Source organism: Protopterus annectens, chromosome 1.part0, assembly GCF_019279795.1.
Source record: "Protopterus annectens isolate FY-2018-M chromosome 1.part0, PAN1.0, whole genome shotgun sequence".
Lineage (NCBI taxonomy): Eukaryota > Metazoa > Chordata > Ceratodontiformes > Protopteridae > Protopterus > Protopterus annectens.
The window spans coordinates 479,688,401-479,711,306 of record NC_056725.1 but is presented as its reverse complement, the minus strand read 5'-3'; positions in this window follow the sequence as shown (position 1 = coordinate 479,711,306).

Genomic DNA, 22,906 nt, shown 5'->3' with positions numbered 1-22,906 from the left:
TTAAAATAATGCAAGGACACTAGCCACCTCTGAAGCTCATCCAATAACTTCATCTCAAAAGCTCTATAAATACAATTGTGTATTACCACAATAAACACACATACACATAAAATTACCATTGAAACCTGATTAAATATAGACAAGCATACCTTCAACCAAACCAACTTAAAAAGTATAAAAGGTATCATATAAAAGGTATAATTTTTTTTACATTTGTATAGCTTTCACTGCTCAGTATTATCACCGAACCAATTTGTCTTCTGCAAATGTTTAATGCTGTGCTACCCTGAAACTGTATATATGTTTGTAAAGCACTGAGCTAGTGATGTTTAAAGCACCTTGCTTGTACTCATGCATATGTGACTAATTCCTGTTTGCTGCCAGGGTGGATAGGAATAGCCTGTAGCTATGAGTTTTGGTAAATTTGAAGGTTAGAAACAAACTTAAAGATCACGTGTAAAGGTAGGAAATTATATTGGCCCTAGCACTTCATGGATGAGTCACTGCACAAAGTTTGTTTTCACTTAATAATGATATTTTAAGTGAAAAGAAGGATTTTAAAGATCCTGCCACATGATACCTTCCTAGCCTACATCTGGGAAAGATGTTCAAGATGTCTGGAGTGAAAGCTGCATTTTGTGTAGCTTGTTTTTTTTTTTAATTTTTTTTAAAGTAAGAAGTAACAAATACATTTCTGCAAATATTAAAATATTGTGATATAAATTATTTTTACCCATTGTTTTACGTTAGGTCTAATTTGGTATTATTATTTAAACTGTACATGTTTTATATTATTTTTGAAACTTATAACATTTTTCTTCTTAAAAGGTTTTTGTCATACTTTAGAGATTTTCTCCTGTCTTCCACTGAAAATGGGCCCCCACCCAGTTGGACTTACTCTGTGATCAAATACAATTAATAATCAGTAAATAAACATATTTATTGTCGTACAAAAACATGGATGTATTCCGTAATCTTTCCATTTCTGCTCCCTGTCAGCCTACCAACTTCAGGGATCCCAAATATGACATGCAAACAAAGCTTATATTGTAGTTTTGTCTATTTTAGCACAACATGGTCCTAAACGTACCACACAGCCTTCGCTTTTCAGATTTGTGAAACATAGTGCTACTTATGGAAAGATGTTCATATGTTTTGTGTGTGTGTGTGTGTGTGTGTGTGTGTGTGTGTGTGTGTGTGTGTGTGTGTGTGTGTGTGTTTTCACGTGAAACAACAGGAAACACATTGTGTGTTTAAACTACCTTTAGCCATTCCACAAAGGATGCTGGCTTTGCAGCTATTATTGTGAGCTACTCTGTGCTGACATCAATGGTTCAGTTAGTGATTTCAATACAGCATCTTTTATTCAGACATTCTTCATAAGTTCTTCTTTAAAATGAATAATTAAATGCATTACTAGTAGACAAAAGTGATATTGCAGTTCCAGGAAAAAGAACATAGCTGTCAGCTAACTATTCTTACTGAAAGTGGTGGTAATGTCTTCAATGTCCATTGTGTTCTGACAGGAATCTCACTATACACATCCCACTTCATCTAGGCAGTGGTGGTGTGGAGGGCTTTGGTTTCTCGACATTATTCATACATTGTACTGTAATTATTCCTTAGAAGATTTGCTTTTACATAACATCATTAAACTGTTACATAACACTAATTTCATGCTGCCATCTTCTGCAAGTCTTACAAAACTTCACACAAGTTTCACTGTATCATGTTTATAGGTTAGTACTAGGCTAATTGCCCTTGTGGGCCATTTTAAGCCTAGCCAATTACCCAACATGAGAATCAAACCCTGCACCTTGTGTTTGCCAGGTAAACATCTTAACCATTAAGCCATCCTCCCACCCTTTTGTCACTTTTGTTTTCGTTGAGTTGTTATTGGGGGACATGGTTGTGTGTTCACCATCTGTGGGATTTCTGTTGTGCATGAATAATTACAATAATCAATTGTAGTGTGTTGTTATGGGGCACAAAACACTTCAATACTTCATACACATGTTTGCGGGGGGAACTGGGGAAGCACAGTACAAGTTTGTGCTATATACTGCACATACGTATGCATTTTGCCAGGCCTGAGTGCCCTTAACTGTCTTGTATAGAACATGCAGTGCAATGTATACAGATACTGGTTTGTATACCTTAGACACCCCTGTTGTGGCAGTGGGTGGTAGTTCTGCAGCACTTAGCTTACTCCTCCTGTTCTGCACTCATGTTCATGCTCTATCCACAGGTGTTTCTGGCTCAGTGACATGACTGCAGTAAATACCTATTTTGCATTTATTTAAATGATGTGATCAGGTCCTAGGATACCTCTCATTGACAGAAGATTTGTGACACCACTCTGTTGTTGGAATGGAGTAATAGTTGTCCTACTGCATTTATGTAAAAGTCTGCAACATGCCTCAGGTTTGCACTGTAGTTTTTTTATCTATTTTTGGCCTTTTTTGTCATCTGATATGCTGACACTGTTACTTAGTTCTGTTATCCATAGTGTCACATCAGCTTTGTATGCTAAGTGCTTGATTATTTTAAATATATTGCTGTGCAGTCAGTCTGCGACCAAACAACTGTAATTTCTGTCTGTTGCAGCTGAACACCTGCTACAGGTATGTGTTTTGTGAATCACAGACAAGGACCCTAAACTCATTTACATATCTGCTCCATACCAGGATTACTCCAGGTATTTGCAAGCTTAGCAATAGTTATGTCACATTTGCCAGAGGTTTGTGAAATGCATAGAATTTAAGAAAGTGATTTTTTTTTACTCAGTAGCTGCCTTATGCATTTACACACAATATTTTGTGAATGCTGCCCTAAATACTTAATGAGCTGACAGCTCCATTGTGAGGTTTTTTTTTTTTTTTTTTGACCTAAAGTCTTAATAATTTATTTATTTTACTGATGCAAGTTTAACAGTTTTGTACTACTACAGTTATACTAGCAGTCTTTTAATTTTATTATTTATTTATTTTTTTAATTTACTGTTGTGCTCTCATATTACAGAGTTTATTTTATTTAATGTAATTCTCTTGGTCAGGTAGTTCCATTAACTTTCAGGCCTTTCTCAACAGAAACTTGTGGAGCTACTTCTATTGTCTTCTTCTTTTTTTGGCTTTTCCCGGTTAGGGGTCGCCACAGCGGAACTCCAGTCCACTAATGATTGGCAGTAGATTTTTACAGTGCCAAGGTGCCAACCCGACGCCCAGCCTTCAGTGAAGACATGCCCATTCACGCATGTCTTTTGAATGCCACTCGACCAGGGGGAGGACATACAGACTCCACACAGAAGGCACTCCAACCAAGAATTGAACTGGAGAACCTCTTGCTGTGAGGTGACAATGGTACAGCTGCACCACTACTACTACTATTGTCTACAGGAAGTTTATTCAATACTCTAGGGAAACTGTCTTATCTTTCCAGCAGGTAGCATTCCAAAATGTGTTCTTCATAATGCAGGTAGTAAAGAAGATCGCATTTAATGGAATATGTAGAGCAGAGTCTGACTACCAAGGAGGTATAGGAAGGCAATGCAGAGGTTGCTGTTTTGGAGGACACAGCTGAGTGAATTCATGACATGGATTAGTTGAGGTTTCCATGCCTGCTGGCCTTCTTCAATCACAATTAGGTTTGCAAGTTTATTTGAGACAGCATGGCACTGACACTTCAGCTGAGTTTAACTTGGTAGCAACTTTGACCTTTGATGAGGCTTTGAAAATACAAGCTGGAATTTTTTCCAGATTGTAGGAAAGTACCCTTAGTGACTTGTCATTGCCTAGACTATACTCATCATGGTCAAGTTAAACCCCCTTATACTGCTGTCAGGGCTGAACCACATCTGGTACAAATGTGTACTTAGGTGACATCAGATGGTATGCCTTATATCTGAGGGATCATATTAGAACATTCTGTTGAGCAATTACTACTTAAATAATTACTGGAGTTGACTTTTGAGGATATTTGGTTGTGCTTTTTCTTGTGGGGTGCACATGTGACTTTGAGATCTTTTTTTAAAGATCAGAATCCCATTGGTCTCTTGGCGGAAGATTTCAATGCAATCTTTATGCAGCGCATCCATCTTGTAGCCATAAGAAAGCATCCGTCTCTGGGCTTATTTATTTATTTATTTATTTATTTATTTATTTATTTATGTATTATTTATTTATTTATTTATTTATTTATTTATTTATTTATTTATTTATATGTTTGTTTTCTTAGTTGGATTATATCTGCAGTTTATCACTTTGGTTATAATAATGCTGCAGTATGTTAACAGCCTCAGAATCAATGCTGGCTAGCAAAAGGCACTAGAACCTTAGACGAAAACTACATGCAAAATCATTCAAATGTAAATTTTGAATACTTTCTGAAACTATTATTTAAGAACAAATGTAGAATACTATTTTACAGCAAATATGGTATTTAAAATGCAGTTGTGCATAGGACATCAGCTTTGTAATGAGCCAACATGTTCTTATAGCAAATGCCTCCTAATGGTTTCTCAAAGCTGATGAAGTATCAGCTTCCTGTGTGCAGAAACTGACTGAGATTAAATCACCACTGAAAGGCTTGGAGTGGTGTAGGAATCTCACTTACTACCTCACTAAGATGTATGTGCCTCACCCAAATGCTGCACATCATCTCTTCTGTCTATGAGTATTCCCAGATTAAATGAAGCCACAGAACATAAGGTTGCCCTGCCAACTAACACATATTCTGTTCTCCAGGATGGAGCTGACAATACTGAAGACTTACAGAGGGGAAGAGTGGAATCAAAGTCATCAAAATATCATGATGTTAAGAATAAAACATCCTACTGAAATATTTCTAATCATAGTCTTTAAATGTAAATAACTAAGAAACAGTCAGCTAAGGTGCTGATATATTATATGGTTGCATTCTTTTCCTCTGTTTGTATAGTATTCTGAGATACTAGTACATGTGCACTGTGGACATTACACATACTGACACTTGTAGCATTGTAGTTTGCTAATATTTTATTAATTTCTTGCCGACATAAGCCCAGTCGAAACAAGACAGTATTTTCTGGGTGACTCAAGACCAGTGTATAAGTGATTTGCTCAGAAGTCACGGAGTATTGGAAAATGAAGATTAGAACATAAAGTCCAGGACTTCAGAATGAAGTTTATAGTAGGACATAACTTCAACCCTCTATGCTAAACTGTCAGACTCAAGTGACAAATTCCTGTTTCGGTCTTACCATTCTCTTTAGTAGGTGAGCACAACCTCCGCACAAATTACTGCTTTATCCGTAAAAGATTCAGTACTGGATATTGTTAAGTACGCTGCTGGTTTACTGTTAAAACTTAGGATGCCTGAACTGGAAAACAACTATTCCACCTCTAACCTATTTATCTTACAAGGTTACAAATGACTTGTTATGGCAGGAATCTTCAGTACTATTGTTTTGTTTGCTTTCCAGGCTAATAGATTATTGCATGATGTTGGACAACAGTTCTTCCTGTTGAACATTTGACATTTGCAACATGTTTCACTATCTACTTCAAGTGGGCATGTTTAAACTTATTAGCTGGATTATGTTTTATACCATTCAGAACAAATGTGTATGCATTAGCTAGATCATCTGCATCTTATATATTAACATTCGGTGTTGGAGTCTTGGACTACAGTGTCCTACAAGGCCCTCTACTTCTCTTTAATATTTTCTCTTGTTTCATGCAGGAAAGGTTTGTTCTTTATTTTAAACGGCCTATCCTTAGAAATATTTCAATTGTAATGTTTCATATTATACATTAAGAGGTGCAGTTAGAATGCTTTTGTATTTCACATAGCACATTTGATATTAAGAATGTCTGCATTTCTCCTAGAAAATATGAGACTGATCATTCCTTATAAGCTAGACAAGAACTCACAGACTGATTCACCTTTCTGGAATGCTGTGAATTTGCAAAAATGCCAGCAATGCAGCTATTTTCAGCTATTACATACATAAGAAATTGCAGCTCTGTCATTGTGATATGCCTTATAGCAAGCTGATACATTAAATTATAACAAACATTTTGCGAAACCTACAAGGCAAACACTTCTTTAGTGTATGTGTTAATTTTTGAAATCAATAGATTTCTTCTCAAATTAATGCAATGGATCTTATTACACATTATATTCAATGTGTGCTTCTCATTAGTGATTTTATCTAGTCATGAGCTACAATATGCTGGCTGACAGAAAAGAGAACTTTTGAAAATCTATTGCATCCTATTAGATGGGTGAAATGCATTGTATTATTACACCCAGGTCTCAGAATTGAACATTTGTTTTTTAAAATTATTGCCAAGAGTTCTATTTATATATTTAATTTGATTTGATGTTGTTGTTGTGTCTTTCGGCTTTTCCCAGTTAGGGGTCATCACAACGGAACTCCGGTCCGCTAATGATTGGTAGTTGATTTTTACGTGCCGAGTTACCAGCCCTGATGCACAACCTTCAACGAAGGTACGCCCATTCACGCATGTCTCCACGCAGAAGACGCTCTAGCTGAGAATCGAACCGGACAGCATCTTACTGTCAGGCGATAATGCTACCGCAACACCACCACCAATTTGATTTGATACAGATTATAAAAAAATTCAGCGAATTTCATGCTTTAACATACCAGCTACTAAACATGCATTTCATGAATTATAAAATAAATATACATAACTGATGTCTAATAATTTAAGGGCAGCTGGTATACTACCTATTGTCATGTGATATGGAAAAATAATTGAGTAATATTCTGAGTTGACAGTAGGCTGTGATATCCCTTTCTGAGCTATGTTAGTCCATTTTCATTGTTTAAAATATATTTTAGATAAAGCACTTAAGAATTTATGCCATTTACATGAAATACAGTGATATGTATCTTCTTTTTTTTTTCAAATATAAAATTCATAGATTTTGTTAATGAGGTATATTTTCACTAAGCAGAAATGTGTGTTTTCAGTACTGATCTGAGAACATTGCATGCTAAAGCAACTTGCTCAAAATCACACATTAGGGAAATGGAAACTGATGGAATAACTTCCAGGACTATAGGGTAGATAATATTATAATTTCCCCATTTTATGTGATTTATTTTTCCATTTCTTAGTAGTGAAAGAATACATTTATGAGCCAAAGAAATTAATTTAATTCAGCACAAAGTTCTGTAACACTAACATCACTTCTTTCATTAATGATGATAGCTACGGTGGTACAGCTTTTTTAATAATGGGACTACATTTAAATTCTTTTTCTTTATCTCTGGGGATATTTGTTCTGGATAAAGCATCTGAAACATTTATACTCTACACAATATGCTTTAAAACTAGTTGAAGCTTCAGAATTGTTTGAGTAGTCTCTCTGACTGATCCATGGGAGTTTTGTTTTTGATAATATAGTTATTCCCCTTTTAATCATGAATGGCAGGCAATGTTTATTTATTTGACAACTTTATTTTTTATCCTAGTTAAACAAAAAATCTTCTTCGGCCTTTATATATAGTACCATTAATGCACTTTCTATTTACAATTTGTATGCCTCTATATACATATTTTTTATATTTGTTAACATTGTTTGCATAGTTTTGAGGCAGACAATTTCCATTAATTCTATTGTCATGTGATCTAGCAACATTTCTGATATTCCTAAACATTCCAAGCCAACAACCCTTATTATTTATAACACAGTATATACAGTTTCAAAATATGATCACTGAAACCTGAGTTTCTTTTCTGCCTCAGATATATTTTTAATTAGGGGGCGGAGCCTAGATGGCCAACTGGTAACAGCTCTTTTCTTGAGCTTCACATCAGTTACTAAGAAACAGGAAAATTAGTATTTAAAATTCCATTATTTGCTCTTTAAAGTTGTACAACCTGTTTTAGAGCCTGCAATCTACCAGATCTTCAACTTTGGAGCATTTTCTTAAAGAATTTCCTGTCAAAATTGATGATTATTTATATGAATAGAGATGAGCAACTCAAAATCCTTACATTCTGACTCCTCACTAAAAAAAGAAATCCAGTCTATATATACCACTCAACAGGAATTATCCTTAAAGATGGACAGATTTACTGACAACCTTGAAAACTTAAAGATAAACTGTCAACAACAAACTGATGCAACAACAATCTAAAATTTGGGACATTGAAACTTTACTGAGTGATATAGATGGAAGACTTAAGGATGATGAATCCCACTGTGAATTCATTCTGCGACAAAATAACTGGCTGATAAACAAAATAGATGATGTTGAAAACAGAGAAAGCAGAACAAATATAAGAATCTTTGGTCTCCCTGAAAAAACAGAAGGAGAAGATATCACCTCTTTTCTAAATTCCTGGCTACCTGATTTTTTAGACTTAAGAGAAGGTTTGTCCTATGGGATTGAAAGAGCACATAAAAGCATTGGGAAACCTATTCCTTTTTCTCCTAATGCACCCCGAGATCCATAGTCCAAACAGCTTGGAGAAAAAGTCCCTTATCATTCAAAGGAAACCAAATAAGGTTTGATAATGATTACTTTACGAGAGTCTTGGAAATGAGGAAAAACTCTTGGCCACTGGTAAGACTGTTAAAGCAAAATAAAATCAAAGCATGACCTGCCTACCCAGCTAAAGTCAAAATCTTTCATCGGAATGAAATGAGATCTTTCAATAATGTTGAAGAATCTGTCTCTTTCATCCAAAACAACAATATTATAATCCCAGAAGGTATGAACTGGTCACCATCAACAACTCTTAAAAGATAATCTGAGAAAAATAATTGGATGGATGTAAAAAAGAAGAAGTTAAAGACTGATTTTAAGAGTGCTAGACTTTCTAGTTCTTTCAAAGAGCAAACTAAATCATAGAATGTCTATAAACATCTAAAGAAGTATGTATCACTACTTTATTTATCTGTAAATACTCCCTCATAACTTAAAATTAATATCATTTCTCTCTTAATCAGATATAATAGCTAAGACTGTTTAATATATATTGTCAATTAGGTTATGCACACATGCTTATCTCCTCTCCTAGACTTTAATTTCTTTCAACAAAGTTAAAAAAGTTTTTTGTTTATTTATGAATCAGAAATGTTTACTGCCAGAACTTAGCTCTGTGTATATCTGACAAAACATGTGTTTACTTAGGTCCGTTCAACAAATTTTATTATAATATGTGACTTAAAATTGGTACAGACTTCTCTCCCCTTTTAAACATAAAGCTGGCAGTTTACTGATAACCTTCACAGAATAATAGTCTTGAGCATTACATTTGAAAAGAGAAGCAGTTTCTTTCCCCTTAAATATACCCACAATTGTTTAATCTGCTAGGCTTCACTCAATATGGGTAAGGCTTGCTTTGACTGCAGACCGAGTGATGTAGTGAGTTTACTTTTTTTTCTTTTTTTTTTTTTTTGGGTGCTTCATGGGACTGGCATGCAGTCTACATTGGTTTACCTGCTTTGTTGATTCAACAGAGAACAGTTTTTTGGACGATACATGACCTATTTGATAGATGATTTATTTTTGAAATTGCGGTGGGCTGGAGGTAATGCTAGATGGCATCTGAGTTAAACGTTTGTATAGTACTTTGTCTCCATAGAAACTTGGGTGGTGCTATACTAATTAATGATGACCTCATCGCATGATTACCAGAAACTCTTCAAACATCTGAAAGGATAGATAATTCAACAGTTTTGGTTTCCCATATCACCACCACTTGTAATCACACACACTAATACCCTGTTTCCTTGCTCATAATTGTTGTATTGTTTAGTTATAGTGAACATCTAAATGCATAGAATCTATAGAATAAAATCTATCAATGAACAGTTTGATTTCCTACAATCACCACCACTTATAAATATGCACATTAATGTCCATAATTGTAATGTTGTTCAGTTATTGGGGAACACTACAGTGAATTGGAAAGTTACTTTATAGGGAAGCATAATTTCAAATGTATTTTGTAGACAGAGAGAAACAATCTATTTGAGTTAGCTTTGCAGACCGGCTGACACATACAGAATGCTTCTCTGAGTAAAATATAGTTTCCTTTTCTTCAAATATGCCTGCAATTGCTTAATTCACTAAACTTCATCCCATATGGGTAAAACTTGTTTGAATGCAGACTGAGCAGTGTGGCATGCTTCACTTTTTTTTTTATTTGATGCTTCGTGAGACCTGCGTGTTGGTCTGCGTTGGTTTGCCTACTCTGTTAATCTAGCAGAGAATAGTATATTAGATAATACATAACTTATGTAATAATTGATTATTAAAACTGTAACAAACTGGAAGCAATGTTAGACATTTTAAAATTGTACATCTGTACTTGGTTTATTTGGAAACTTAAATGGTGATTTGTTAATAAATGTTGACATCACTGCATGGTCGTCGGAAGCCCTCTAAACATCCGAGCAGATAGAAAACACTAATTGAACAGTTTTTGTTTCCCTTAATTATCACCACTTCCAGTCGTGCATACTAATACCCTGTTCCCTTGCCCATAATTGTAATGTTGTAGTGTTGTCTAGTTATTAGAAACAGTAGAGTGATATGGGAAATTATTCTACAGGGAAGCACCATTTAAGAAGCATTTCATAGTAAGGGGGATGATCTAATTAAGTTAATTATGCAGCCCAGTTTGATCTTATTGACATAATTTGTAGCTAACTCTTTATTTTATAGAAGAGAATGACTTTTATACTGATGTTAAGCTGAAGAGGCATATAGGAAAATAAATTGATTCAGTTGACATAAACCGTAGGCTTTTCTGATAAAGGCTCTCCCTGATGGTGAGGAAGCAAGTGAGATTTAGAAAGTACAATGGAATGTAACCTTGATTTATAATATTATTAAATCCTGAAAGTCTGAAAAACTGCAACTATATACATCTAATTTATCAGCATTAATGAAATGATGACTATTTAAAGTTTTTCACATTAGAGAGGTTTATGATTAATTACTCTCTGTAAATGATTCCTTATATACTGATACTACCTCTTCTCAGCTATTAACATATATTGACTAATAAGATGCTTATTAGACTATTAGTCAACTGGATTATACTAACGTCATTTTACTTTTATAACAAAAATGGAGTGAACTACAAGGTTTTTTGGAAATAGTCACAGTTTTGACTTACAATATGTCTAGCATAAAGTTGCCTTGATAAAATCTTCCCCTATTCATTGTCAGTCATGTAATTAATATTTGCTTTGTGAAGAATGCAATATATTTAAGTGACTCAATTCATCAGTATGTTCAAACTTATTACTGTCATTATTAATTGTCTTTAAGTGCTGATCTACTGTTTTAATGATTTATTCTAACTGATGCTAACATTGTTTATTTATTTATTAATTCTAATAGAAGTGCTTACATAATCAGTTGTTTATTTAAATACCTCTCTTTTGACAAACCTTATACAAATCCACTGTAAAGCTGTTAATTATTTGACTCTGTAAAGATTCATACAGTAATGAGCATGTGTTCTTTTTTCAATCAAACAATGCTATTCATTTGTGAAGTCTAAATTGCACTGATTATAATCAAAAATTATATGTTATATCAATATATTGTTGTTCTCTTGTACCAATTAACTTATAAAAATTCCATAGAATACATATTCTGGAGCCTCAAGTTGGGCAAATTTGTTCAAATCTTTGGAATGATGGTTAATCTGACTGGATACATTTGTTCTGTCAGATTAGGAATGGTTTTCATTCCATGTCATTTAAAGGATTTACTGATGTTTAATCATGTTTTAAAAACGTTTTCCATTTTCAGGCCTCAATCTAATTTTAAATTATATTTTTTAATGGGAATTAGCAATCTGTCATCAAAATATAACCTTTTGAAGAAGGCTGCACAAGAATTAAATAATACAAATGCTTGCTACTATATCATTCTAATATTCTTAACCATTGAGTAAATAAGATGGATTTGACCTTTCTTTCTCTAAATGTTAATGGCTTTAATAACCCAGGGAAAAGATTTAATTTACTAAAATACTTGTAATTTACTAAAATACTTGAAATTAAATAAAGCAAAACTGCGGTGGTGGTGCTGCGGTAGCGTTGCCGCTTAACAGTAAGTCGTTGTCCTGTTCTATTTTCAGCTAAAGCATCTTCTGTGTGGAGACATGCGTGAATGGGCATACCTTCATTGAAGGTTGTACGTCAGGGCTGGCAACTCGGTACATAAAAATCTACTGCCAATCATTAGCGGACCGGAGTTTCACTGTGGCGACCCCTAACCGGGAAAAGCCGAAAGATACAACAACAACTTGAAATTAAATAAAGCACAAGTAGTTTTTTTTTTACAAAAAACTCATTTCAAAGCAAATTATAGCTTTATTTGGAATCCAAATGAATACTTAAACTATTTAATTCTTCACACACTAAAAAAACTACAGGAGTCTTAACACTGTGGAAGAAAAACATCATCTCTCCTCAAATTATTTACAATTATGAAGACAAGGAGGGTCTTTTATCAATTATAATAATAAAACTTAGTAACAGAATTTGGACATTAGTTAATTATTTTATTTTATTTTATTTTTAGTTTGATGACCAGGGAGGTCCACTGGGCTCAAAGAGCCTGTTTTCAGTTGAGGCCCTGGGAGAAAAGCTCCACAAAACATAGTGCACATAGTAACAATTATACAATTAGTAAAAAAATATGTAGTAAAACATAAGCACAGTAGAATATCAACATAGTATGGTATACAATGCATATTTACATGTAAATACATTTAGAGGTCGGCAGTACAGAGTCACCATTATACTGACGTTTTAAATCTTCTGAGAATGCTATGAGAGAAACATTTATAAGAAAACAGTAAATAAGATTGAACTCCTATTGGGTAAGGTGGAAGGTGCTTTATGTATATGTTTGTATTCATATATTAGGCAGGATTAGGTAAGTAGAGTGCAAGTGCATTTCCTGTTACTGGAGAGGTAGGAATGGAGCTGAGTTTTGAAGTGATCAAAGTTTTGAGAAGTTCTTAGAAAGGGAGGAAGAGAGTTTTATTCTTTGGCTAAGGAAAAGAATAGGAGAAGCTGACCTGAGGGACAGTTTGGTTTGTATACAAAAATGAGATTTTGGTGAGCAGATCTTAGAGTTCTGTGAGGGGTATATAGTGGTAAGATGTTAGTTAGAGCAGGGCACTTAGTGCGTTTAAAAATGAGCTTGTGGGCTGTAGTGAGTTGGAGGTAGTCCAGGTAGTTGGGAAGTTCTAGCCATTGCAGTAGGTGGAGAGGTATGCAGTGGTATGTGGAGTACTTAGACTTGGTGGCAAACTTTGAGATTTTGTTGTAACAGGATTCCAGTTTAGAGGAGATGGAGGAATATAATTTGGTTAGTAGGGGGCACCTTACAGCAGAGATGGTAGTAAGTAGGTAGTGGCGAGGGTCTTTCTTGTGAAAGGGGATAGAAAGCAGGAGTTCCTGTACAGCATGCCAAGTTTCTGATGTGTTTTCTTAATGTTTAGCTGAATATGGGTATCAAATTTTAGATGTTTATCAATAGTGACCCCAAGAAGTTTAGCAAAAGGAATAACTTCAATAGTGAAATTGGCATGGCTGATAATGTTGACTGAGGTTTTGTTGAGAGGGTGAGATTTAGAGGAAGAGAATAGTAACATTTTAGATTTGTTGGCATTTAGAGAGAGGAGATTTTGAAACATCCAGTTCTTAGTGGTGGAAAAAACAGTTTGGGGTTTTGTTTGGAATATGTGGAGGTTAGTAGCAAAGCAGACTAGAGTTGAGTTGTCTGCGTATTGGACTATCTTGGTGTTAGGAATGGCTGTGTTTAATGCTATTGGTTTCTTGAAATTGGAGTAAAAACAATAAAAAAAACACTTAGAACTTATCATTAAAAATATTAAGGATAGTCTGATCCTAGGAGGAGACTTTAACTGTTTACTTAATGATTCAGAAACCTCTATTAAAAGACCTTTTCATATTACCTCTATAGGGAAAAATCTTAAAAAATGGATAGATAACTTTCAGCTATATGATTTATTTTATCTCAAAAATGATAACTCACTAGAATTCTCTCACTGTGATTTTAGATATAAGACTCAGACTAGAACTGATAACATTTTCATATCTCAAGATCTAAAAACAAAAATATCATACTTTGCAATAACCCCATGCCCTATATCTGATCATAATGCACTCATTTTTAATCTTCAAATGGATTTTAAGAAATTGTCTTTCACTAAAAGAATTCCAGCCTATATTACTAAATTAAAACAGTTTAAACCTTGGTTAGACTCAGAAATAAAATATTTCCTAGATACAAACCTAACCAGTAAGGTAAATGTAGTAATCCTCTGGGATTCCTTGAAAGCATATTTATATGCAAAACTATTACATGGTTTAATAATAAAACAAAGGAATGGGAGTCTGACTTATCTAACATACAAAAACAAATTGCATTAATTAACAATGATAATACAAGAATTTTCTCGAATAAGAAAAAGGAAATTGAATCTTTAAATAAAAAAAACATATCGACATGCTAACTTGCAAAACTAATTTGGCCCTAGAAAAGTTAAAACTAAATTCTTTCTTTGTGTCTCCAAAATATATGCACAACCTAGCAATGAGAGTAAAAAGACATTCTACTGAAAAAATATTGTGAGTGTGATTCATGAAGGGAGGAATAATAAAAAAGTTTCTGATATAAGTGATATTTTAGATGCCTTTAAATATCACTTCTCAGAACAGTACAAAAATAAAGATTTTCAACATAGAATTTCAGATCATGGTTTGGACTTTTCCAAATTAAAAAACCTACCAGAAAATTTAATTAATAATATTCAGAAACAAATTTCCCTAAATGAAATTAATGAAAAAATTAAAGAAAGCAAAAATAACAAAGCACCAGGCATAGACAGTATTATTAATGAAATATATAAGCTTCAACCATCATCTGCAATATCAGTCTTAGACGAGGCTCTAAATGAATCATAATTACAAGGTATAATTCCACCTTCATGGAAGTATTCATTAATTACCCCAATACTAAAAGAAATAAAGATTCTTATCTGTGTAGTTCAAATAGGCCAATTTCTCTGATTAATAATGATTATAAAATTTTAACGTCTATTTTAGTTAACAGATTTAAAAAATCACTAACATATCTCATCACTGAAGATCAAACGGGCTTTATTTATAATAGACATACTCAAGACAACATTCAAAGAATCCTAACCACCAAAGATATCTTAAATAGAGATAATCAGGAAGCTTTTATAATCACTCTTGATATTGAAAAAAGCCATTAAATTGGAATTTTCTTTTTAAAATTCTTGAACCATATAAATTCCCTATCCAATTCATCACTTTTATAAAAAATATTTATAACAATAATTTAGCCTATGTAAAATTAGGACCATTTATGTCTGAATCTATTGAAATTACTAAAGGTACCAAACAAGGATGCTCAATGTCCCCAGTTTTTATTTGCATTAGCAATAGAACCTTTTTCTTTGACAATCCATTTTAATCCCAAATTTAAAGGCATTAATATATATAATCAGTTTGACTCTAAATAATGCTATTTGCAGATGATATATTACTTACTTTAATAAACTCAGAAGAATCCTTACAATAATTAGGCTTACTAGTTAAAACATTTTACTGTATCTCAGGATTAAAAATTAGCAGTTCTAAATTTAACCAAGTGCTATTAACAAAAAAAAAAAAAAAAACTTAATGATAACACTAAATCAACTATAAATGAAATAATTGGAAAACAGGTCTCTTCTTTAAAATATTTAGGGATTGTACTATGTGAAAATATTGATTTAACTTTAAATATGAACTATAATATTGTGGACGTATTAAAAACTCTCATAGGAAAATGGAATAAATTATATCAAAAAATCGAAGATAGGCTACAATTAATTAAAATGATTCTGTTACCAAAAATAAATTACATTGCTTTATCTATTCCTATATTACCTAGTAAAAGTATCTTAAGAGAAATTATTAAAATTCTCTTAAAGTTTTTGTGGCATCCAAAAAAAACAGAAAAGCTTTATCAAATCATATGAGACCATGGGAGCTTGCAGGAATACATTTTCCAGATTTGGAATCCTATATTAAAGCTTCTAACCTTAAAACAATCTTAAATTGAATTGATCCAAAAATTTTATCAGCTTGGAAATCCCTACACACACTACTATTATCCTAAATGAAAATAAATTAATAAAAAATGTACAACTAAATGAACTGAGTAACAATCTTTGGTATGCACATTGTGTCAATTTCCAATATAATATTATTAAACCCACAAATCTGAATTACATAAACTACATTTACAATACTTTTAGAAGTTTTGTCAACAACAATATTGGTATTAAACTATGGATACAGTTACTATTCCTTTTTAAAATTACAAAAAACTTTTTTAATAATATCAGTACAGATACACTTAGTAATTGGGCAATGAAAAATATTACATGCTTGTATCATTGCACAATGAACGTAGTTACCCTGGATACACAACATTTAATTAAAACATTTAATTTATCAAAATCTGATTGGTTAGCTCTCAACAACTTACTTCCATTTACTCGAGATCTATGCAGAACAATAGAGAATTCGTCCTTTAAATCATCGCCCAAATGTATAATTTCTTATACAAGAAATACTACATGGAGAATTTAATTGGAAGAATTTAATTTTAAAACGTTATTAAATCCTTATTAACTATAAAACTATTCCTAATCAGAAGTTTTGGAATGTTGTTACTAAAGATTATACATTGTCCCTAACCTCTGAGAATAAAACAAATGTTTTATATCCCATTAAATTAACCTCTAATCTACAAGTTTGGAAGATTTTTTTCCTGGAAATTTTTGCATAGAAATTTCTATACTCCTAGTAAAATTACTAAATTTAATCTTTCTAAAGAGGTAACATGTTGGAGATGCTCTCTAAAATGCAAGGCTGATTGGTCTCATATTTTTTATGAATGCTCTCTCATTAAGACATTTTGGAAAGATATTGGTAATTTCCTTCAAGCTATCTTTTCTGATTCTTTTATATTATCAAAATCTTTAATTTTTCTAAATGTAAATGAATCTATTACAATGAATAACATCTTCTCTGGACAATTTTGGCAGTAGCCAAAAATTGCATTACAAGAAGATGGAAATCATCCTCCATTCCAACCTTTGAAGACTTCATGATTTTATTGGATGAAGTAGCATCAATGGAAATAAAAGTTAAAAAAATAATTTTCCCAGAAAATGGACTAATAATCCTTGGGAGAAAGTTCTCTCTCTTATTAAGACAATGAATCCAGATATACTTCCATCTACTTAATCAAATTGGAATCAAGAATTGTTGGATATTGTATAACCTTCTTTATATGTTTATATTATTTTGCTATTCCCTTCTCTTTTGCTTTTGAGGCCTTTGTAAATTTTGTACATAGTTTATCATAATTTGTCATTTAAATAGTAATATTATTTTTTTTCTCTACTGTTATTGGAAAATTAAATAAAAAAGTTTGAGCAAAAGAAAGATATATTCTTAATTACAAACAATTAAATAATCTTTAATAGTTCATAGTTCATAGGTTAGTACTAAGCTAACTGCCCTCGCGAGCCATTGTAAGCCTAGCCAATTATCCCTTGTGAGACTCAAATCCTGCACCTTGTGTTTGTAAGGCAAACACCTTAACCATTAGGCCACCCTCCCATGTTCTCCTATATTTATATTGCTTTGTAACAAAATCAACATATTACATAACTGCTTAGATAAACATTCACAGTTCTGCATATCCAAATTCAAATGTACTGAGCTTAGTTATGGCTGTCATCATTACCTTGCTTCTTGAATTGCAAAAGGCATCTAGCTAACTATTTTAACCTTTAGTTCCTTTTAAGCAGGTTCCCTTCTTTTTAGAATGTCTGCATATTTTATCCAATGGTCAGTAGCTAGCCTGAAACAGATCTCAGGCTGACAGATGAAATAATACTATCTCACCACCTGTTACACATATTCCATATTCCTCCCACTTCTTATCCCTATCTTTGTGAATGACACATACAGATACTGTGGTAGTTCCATTAACTTTCAGGCCTTTCTCAATAGAAACTGGCAGAGCTACTTTTATTGTCTACAGGATGTTTATTCAATACTCTAGGGAAACTATCTTATCTTTCCAGCAGGTAGCATTCCAGCATGTGTTGTTCATAATGCAGGTAGTAAAGAAGTTTGCATTTAATGGAATATGTAGAGCAGAGTCTGACTACAAAGGAGGCATAGGAAGGCAATGCAGAGACTGCTGTGCTGGTGGTTACACCTGAGTGAATTCATGATCTGGATTAGTTGAGGGTTCCATGCCTGCTGGTCTTCTTCAATCACAACAAGGTTTGTAAGTTTTTTTGAGACACCAAGGCACAGACACTTCAGCTGCATTTAAAGTGAAAGTTACTTCAATGTGATGGTTTGTTTTGACTTTTCTTAACTTGGTAGCAAACTGGACCCTTGGTGAGACTTTGAGAATACAAGCTGTAAAATTTCCTTGATTGCAAGTGAGTTAAGTGACTTGTCATTGCCTAGACTGTGCTCATCATGGTCAAGTTAAACCCCCCTATATTGCTGACTCGGCCGGGGAACACCTTGTACAAAGTGTGCTTAAGTGGCATCACATGATATGTCTTACATCTGAGGGATCAGATTAGAACATTGGGTTGAGCAGTAACTTATTAAATAATAACTGGGATTGACTTCTGGGGCTATTTGCTTGTCGTGTTTCTCATGGGGTACATGTGTGTCTTTGAGATCTTTTTCTTAGAAAGACTAGAATCCAAGTGGTCTCTTGGCAGAAGATTTCAAACCAGCCTTCATGCAGCACATCCATCTTGTGGCCATATAAAAGCATACAGCCCCTGGGCTTGTTTATTTATTTATTTGTTTGTTTTCATAGTTAGATGGATTATATCTGCACTTTATCACTTTTCTTATAACAACACTGCTATATGTTGACAGCCTCAGAATCAATGCTGGCTGGCAAAACCCACTAGAAGTTTAGATGGAAGCTAAGTGCAAATTATTTAAATGTAAATTTTGAATACTTTATAAAAACTGTTATTGAATAACAGATTCAGAATACTGTTTTAACAACAAAGGTGGTATTCAAAATGTGGTTGTGCATACACATGAACTTTGTGATAAAACAACATGTTCTTATAGCAAATGCCACCTTATGGTTTCTCAAAGCTGATGAAGTATCAGCTTCCTGTGTGCAGAAACTGACTGAGATTAAATCAACACTGAAAGTCTTGGAGTGTTGTAGGAATCTCCATTACTACCTCACTAAGATGTGTGTGCCTCACCCAAATGCTGCACATTGTCTCTTCTGTCTATGAGTACTCTCAGATTAAATGAAGCCACAGAACATAAGGCTGCCATGCCAACTAACACATATTCTGTTCTCCAAGATGGAGCTGACAATACTGAAGACTTACAGAGGGGAAGAGTGGAATCATAGTCATCAAAATATCCTAATGTTAAGAATGAAATATCCTATTGATATATTTCTAATCATAGTCTTTAAATGTAAATAACTAAGAAGCAGACAGCTAAGGTGCTGATATATTATATGGTTACATTAATTTCTTCTGTTTGTATAATATTCTAAGATACTAGTACATGTGCACTGTGGACATTACACATACTGACACTTGTAGCATCGTAGCTTGCTACTATTTTATTACTTTGTTTGCATTGGATCTCCCCTAACAACAAGGTACACTACACTTATAACAGTCATGTACCATTCTAATATGTATCATATAACCCTGGTCTGCTATCATTGAGCATGCTTTGTATATTTACATTTTGCTTGCATTTATGCTGAACAGCATGTTCACTACTGATTCATTTGCAGTCCTTTGTTTACACCACTGTTATGAAGTTACATCTGCATGCAGTCTATTATTTCACTATTACTCTTCTTTCTGGTAAGATAATAAACCATTAATGGTGTAACAAAAAATCTAAGTGCATCTGACACTATAGAACTGCAGAATATATTGACTTCTTCAATTAATGCTTTCTGTTTTTTTCCTTATTTCCATCATATTATTAGTATATTTTAACAAATCACACCGTTTTATGTTGTTGTTTTTGTTCTTGTTGGCTTTTCCTGGTTAGGGGTTGCCACAGCGGAACTCCGGTCCACTAATGACTGGCAGTAGATTTTTATAATGGCCATTATTTCACACTCATAAAGCAGCTCTTTTGCTGTTTAATGAGTCTAAAAAAAATAAACAGAAATAAGTGTATATGTGTATGTATGTATGTAATGTATGTATGTGTGTATGTATGTATGAGTGTGTTTATGTTTATGTTTGCATGTATGAGTGAATGCATGTATGAAAGCAGAAAAGACTGTGTGTGTGACCAAGAGAGAATGAGAGTGATCTTGTGTGAGTGACTGCATGTATGAAAGTAGAGGAGATGGTATGTGTGAGAGACTGAGAGTGAGAGTGATCTTGTGTGAGTGAATGCATGTATGAAAGCAGAGGAGACTGTGTGAGTGAGAGAATGTGTGCATGAAAGCAGAGGAGACTCTGTGTGTGACTGAGAGAGAGAGAGTGAGAGTCATCCTGTGTGATTGAATGTGTGTATGAAAGCAGAAGAGACTGTGTGTGTGGGTGTGTGGGTGTGTGTGTGTGTGAGATTGAGAGTGAGTGAGCAATCTTGTGTGCATATCTCTCAACTGTCCAAATTTAAGCAGAATGTCCAGATTTTTGCCTCATATTTTTTGTCTGTTCCTGATAAAATTTGCCTTTTTCTGAAGCTTTGTGGCAAATCAGTGAGGAGTGAATTCATGAAATAATGACAGGCATTTGGGTTTCAAGCTTTATATCTTTCAGAAAATGCATTGTAATAAATATCTTTTTCCTCTAGCAACTTTCTAAGATCAATATCTAAAATTTCTCCCTAGTTTTGCGGCTTAGTCCCACCCCCATTCATTTTGGCTTTGTCTAGATTTTTTTGTGTTAAGAGGTTGAGAGTTATGCTTGTGTGAGTGAATGCAAATATTAAACCAGAGGAGACTATGTGTGTGTGTGTGTGTGTGTGTGTGTGTGTGTGTGTGTGTGTGTGTGTGTGTGTGTATGTATGTGTGTGTAAAAGTAGAAGAGACTGTGTATAAGAGAGAGAGAGAGGGAGAGAGAGAGAATGGTCTCTAAATTGTTGTTTTATTATTTTTTTTAAGTACTATATTGTTTTTATATTTTTGATGCAAAATGTTTTCTCCAATACCATTAACATATACCACAGAACGTTGAAAACATTAGGCAGATGAACTATTTTACATCAAAAATATATTAAAAAATATAGTACTTAAAAGAATAAGTAAGTAAAACACAACAATTTCACAGAGACCCCCTTTCTCTAAGTGCAGCAATGGCCTCCAGGTGTGTGTTAATGTGTAAATAATGCCTTTACAGGGGTGCAGAGACCCTCCACCTTTGTTGTTGGGCCTCATAACACCCCTGGGTGGGCATTAATGACACATTAACACATGCCCTGCCAAGCATTATTGCTTATTTGGAAGTTAACTTTGTATATGATTTTATCATATTACAGTTGCTTTTTAGTTCTATCACTTTAAATTTTCAAGGGAACTTTTCATGTTAGTGACATCATCAATTATATCTTTCATCAGCTGTGTGGATCACATGATTTATGTGCAATCTTTTTAAATACTTGTGGTGGATCTACATTTTACATTTTCTGATGAGGTTTTGTTCTGATTAAAGTTGAATGAAAGTGCTAAACTTTGTGTCCAGAGCTTTGCCTTGACATTACTGTGTTTTTAAATCATTAATGATGTAACAACAATCAGCATGTATCTGACACTATAGAAATACAGAATATATCTACTTCTTCAATTAATGCTAACTTCCTGTTAACATATGCTTTCTATCATTCTATCATATTCTCGATATGTTTTAGCAAATCACACCATTTTAGAATTTATGGGAATTATATTTATTGCGGGGAGTCATGGTCCTTTTCTTAGTAAATTTTGAATGTCTGTAGTTGTTTTTTTCACTGTCTTGGCCTCTACTGTAAATTTTCTCTAGCTCGCTGAACCCCCACCCCCGGTCAACAGAAAAACAAACAAACAAACAAACAAACAAACAAACAAACAAACAAACAAACAAACAAACAAACAAAACAAACACATCTTTGAATATACAAACAATAAATAAACAAATGCAAGTTGTTACTCATTCTGCCATTTTTCGTATCCATTATCATGATTCATCCAGCTTTACTACACACTACTTCTTGAATCAGTATTAATTAATGCATCAATGCCATATACTATGTGTGATGTTAAGAATACAAAAATAAAAAAATAAGTGTCAAATTAAGTTTATTACTATAACTGGTATACTCCCTAATTGACAAGATATTAACATACTAACACATTTTATAGTACTGACCAACCTGGAATTGCCCAGCATCCTTCAAGTACAAAGCAATCCAACTTTAAGTACAAAGCAATGAGTAAACCATATAACACTTCTAATAAACATGATTTTCTCGAGTCTCTGAATACTTTACATAAATTATGTCTCAGTAACAAATAAACCCTTATGTAAATTATGTCTCAATAACAAATAAACAATCTATATTTCACCAGTTATCAAAGTAAAACAAAAATGTATTTTTGCATACGATTTATGTATTAATTTATGCTACTGGCATAGAGAACATTCAGGTGAGAGTGGATATTGATGAACTGATCTTGTTTTATGTAACATCAGGTTAAAAAATACTGTCTAATAGAATGTACTTTTAATGCATGAGGTACACTTATCCACATCAGGTTTTTTCCCATTATCAATAAATC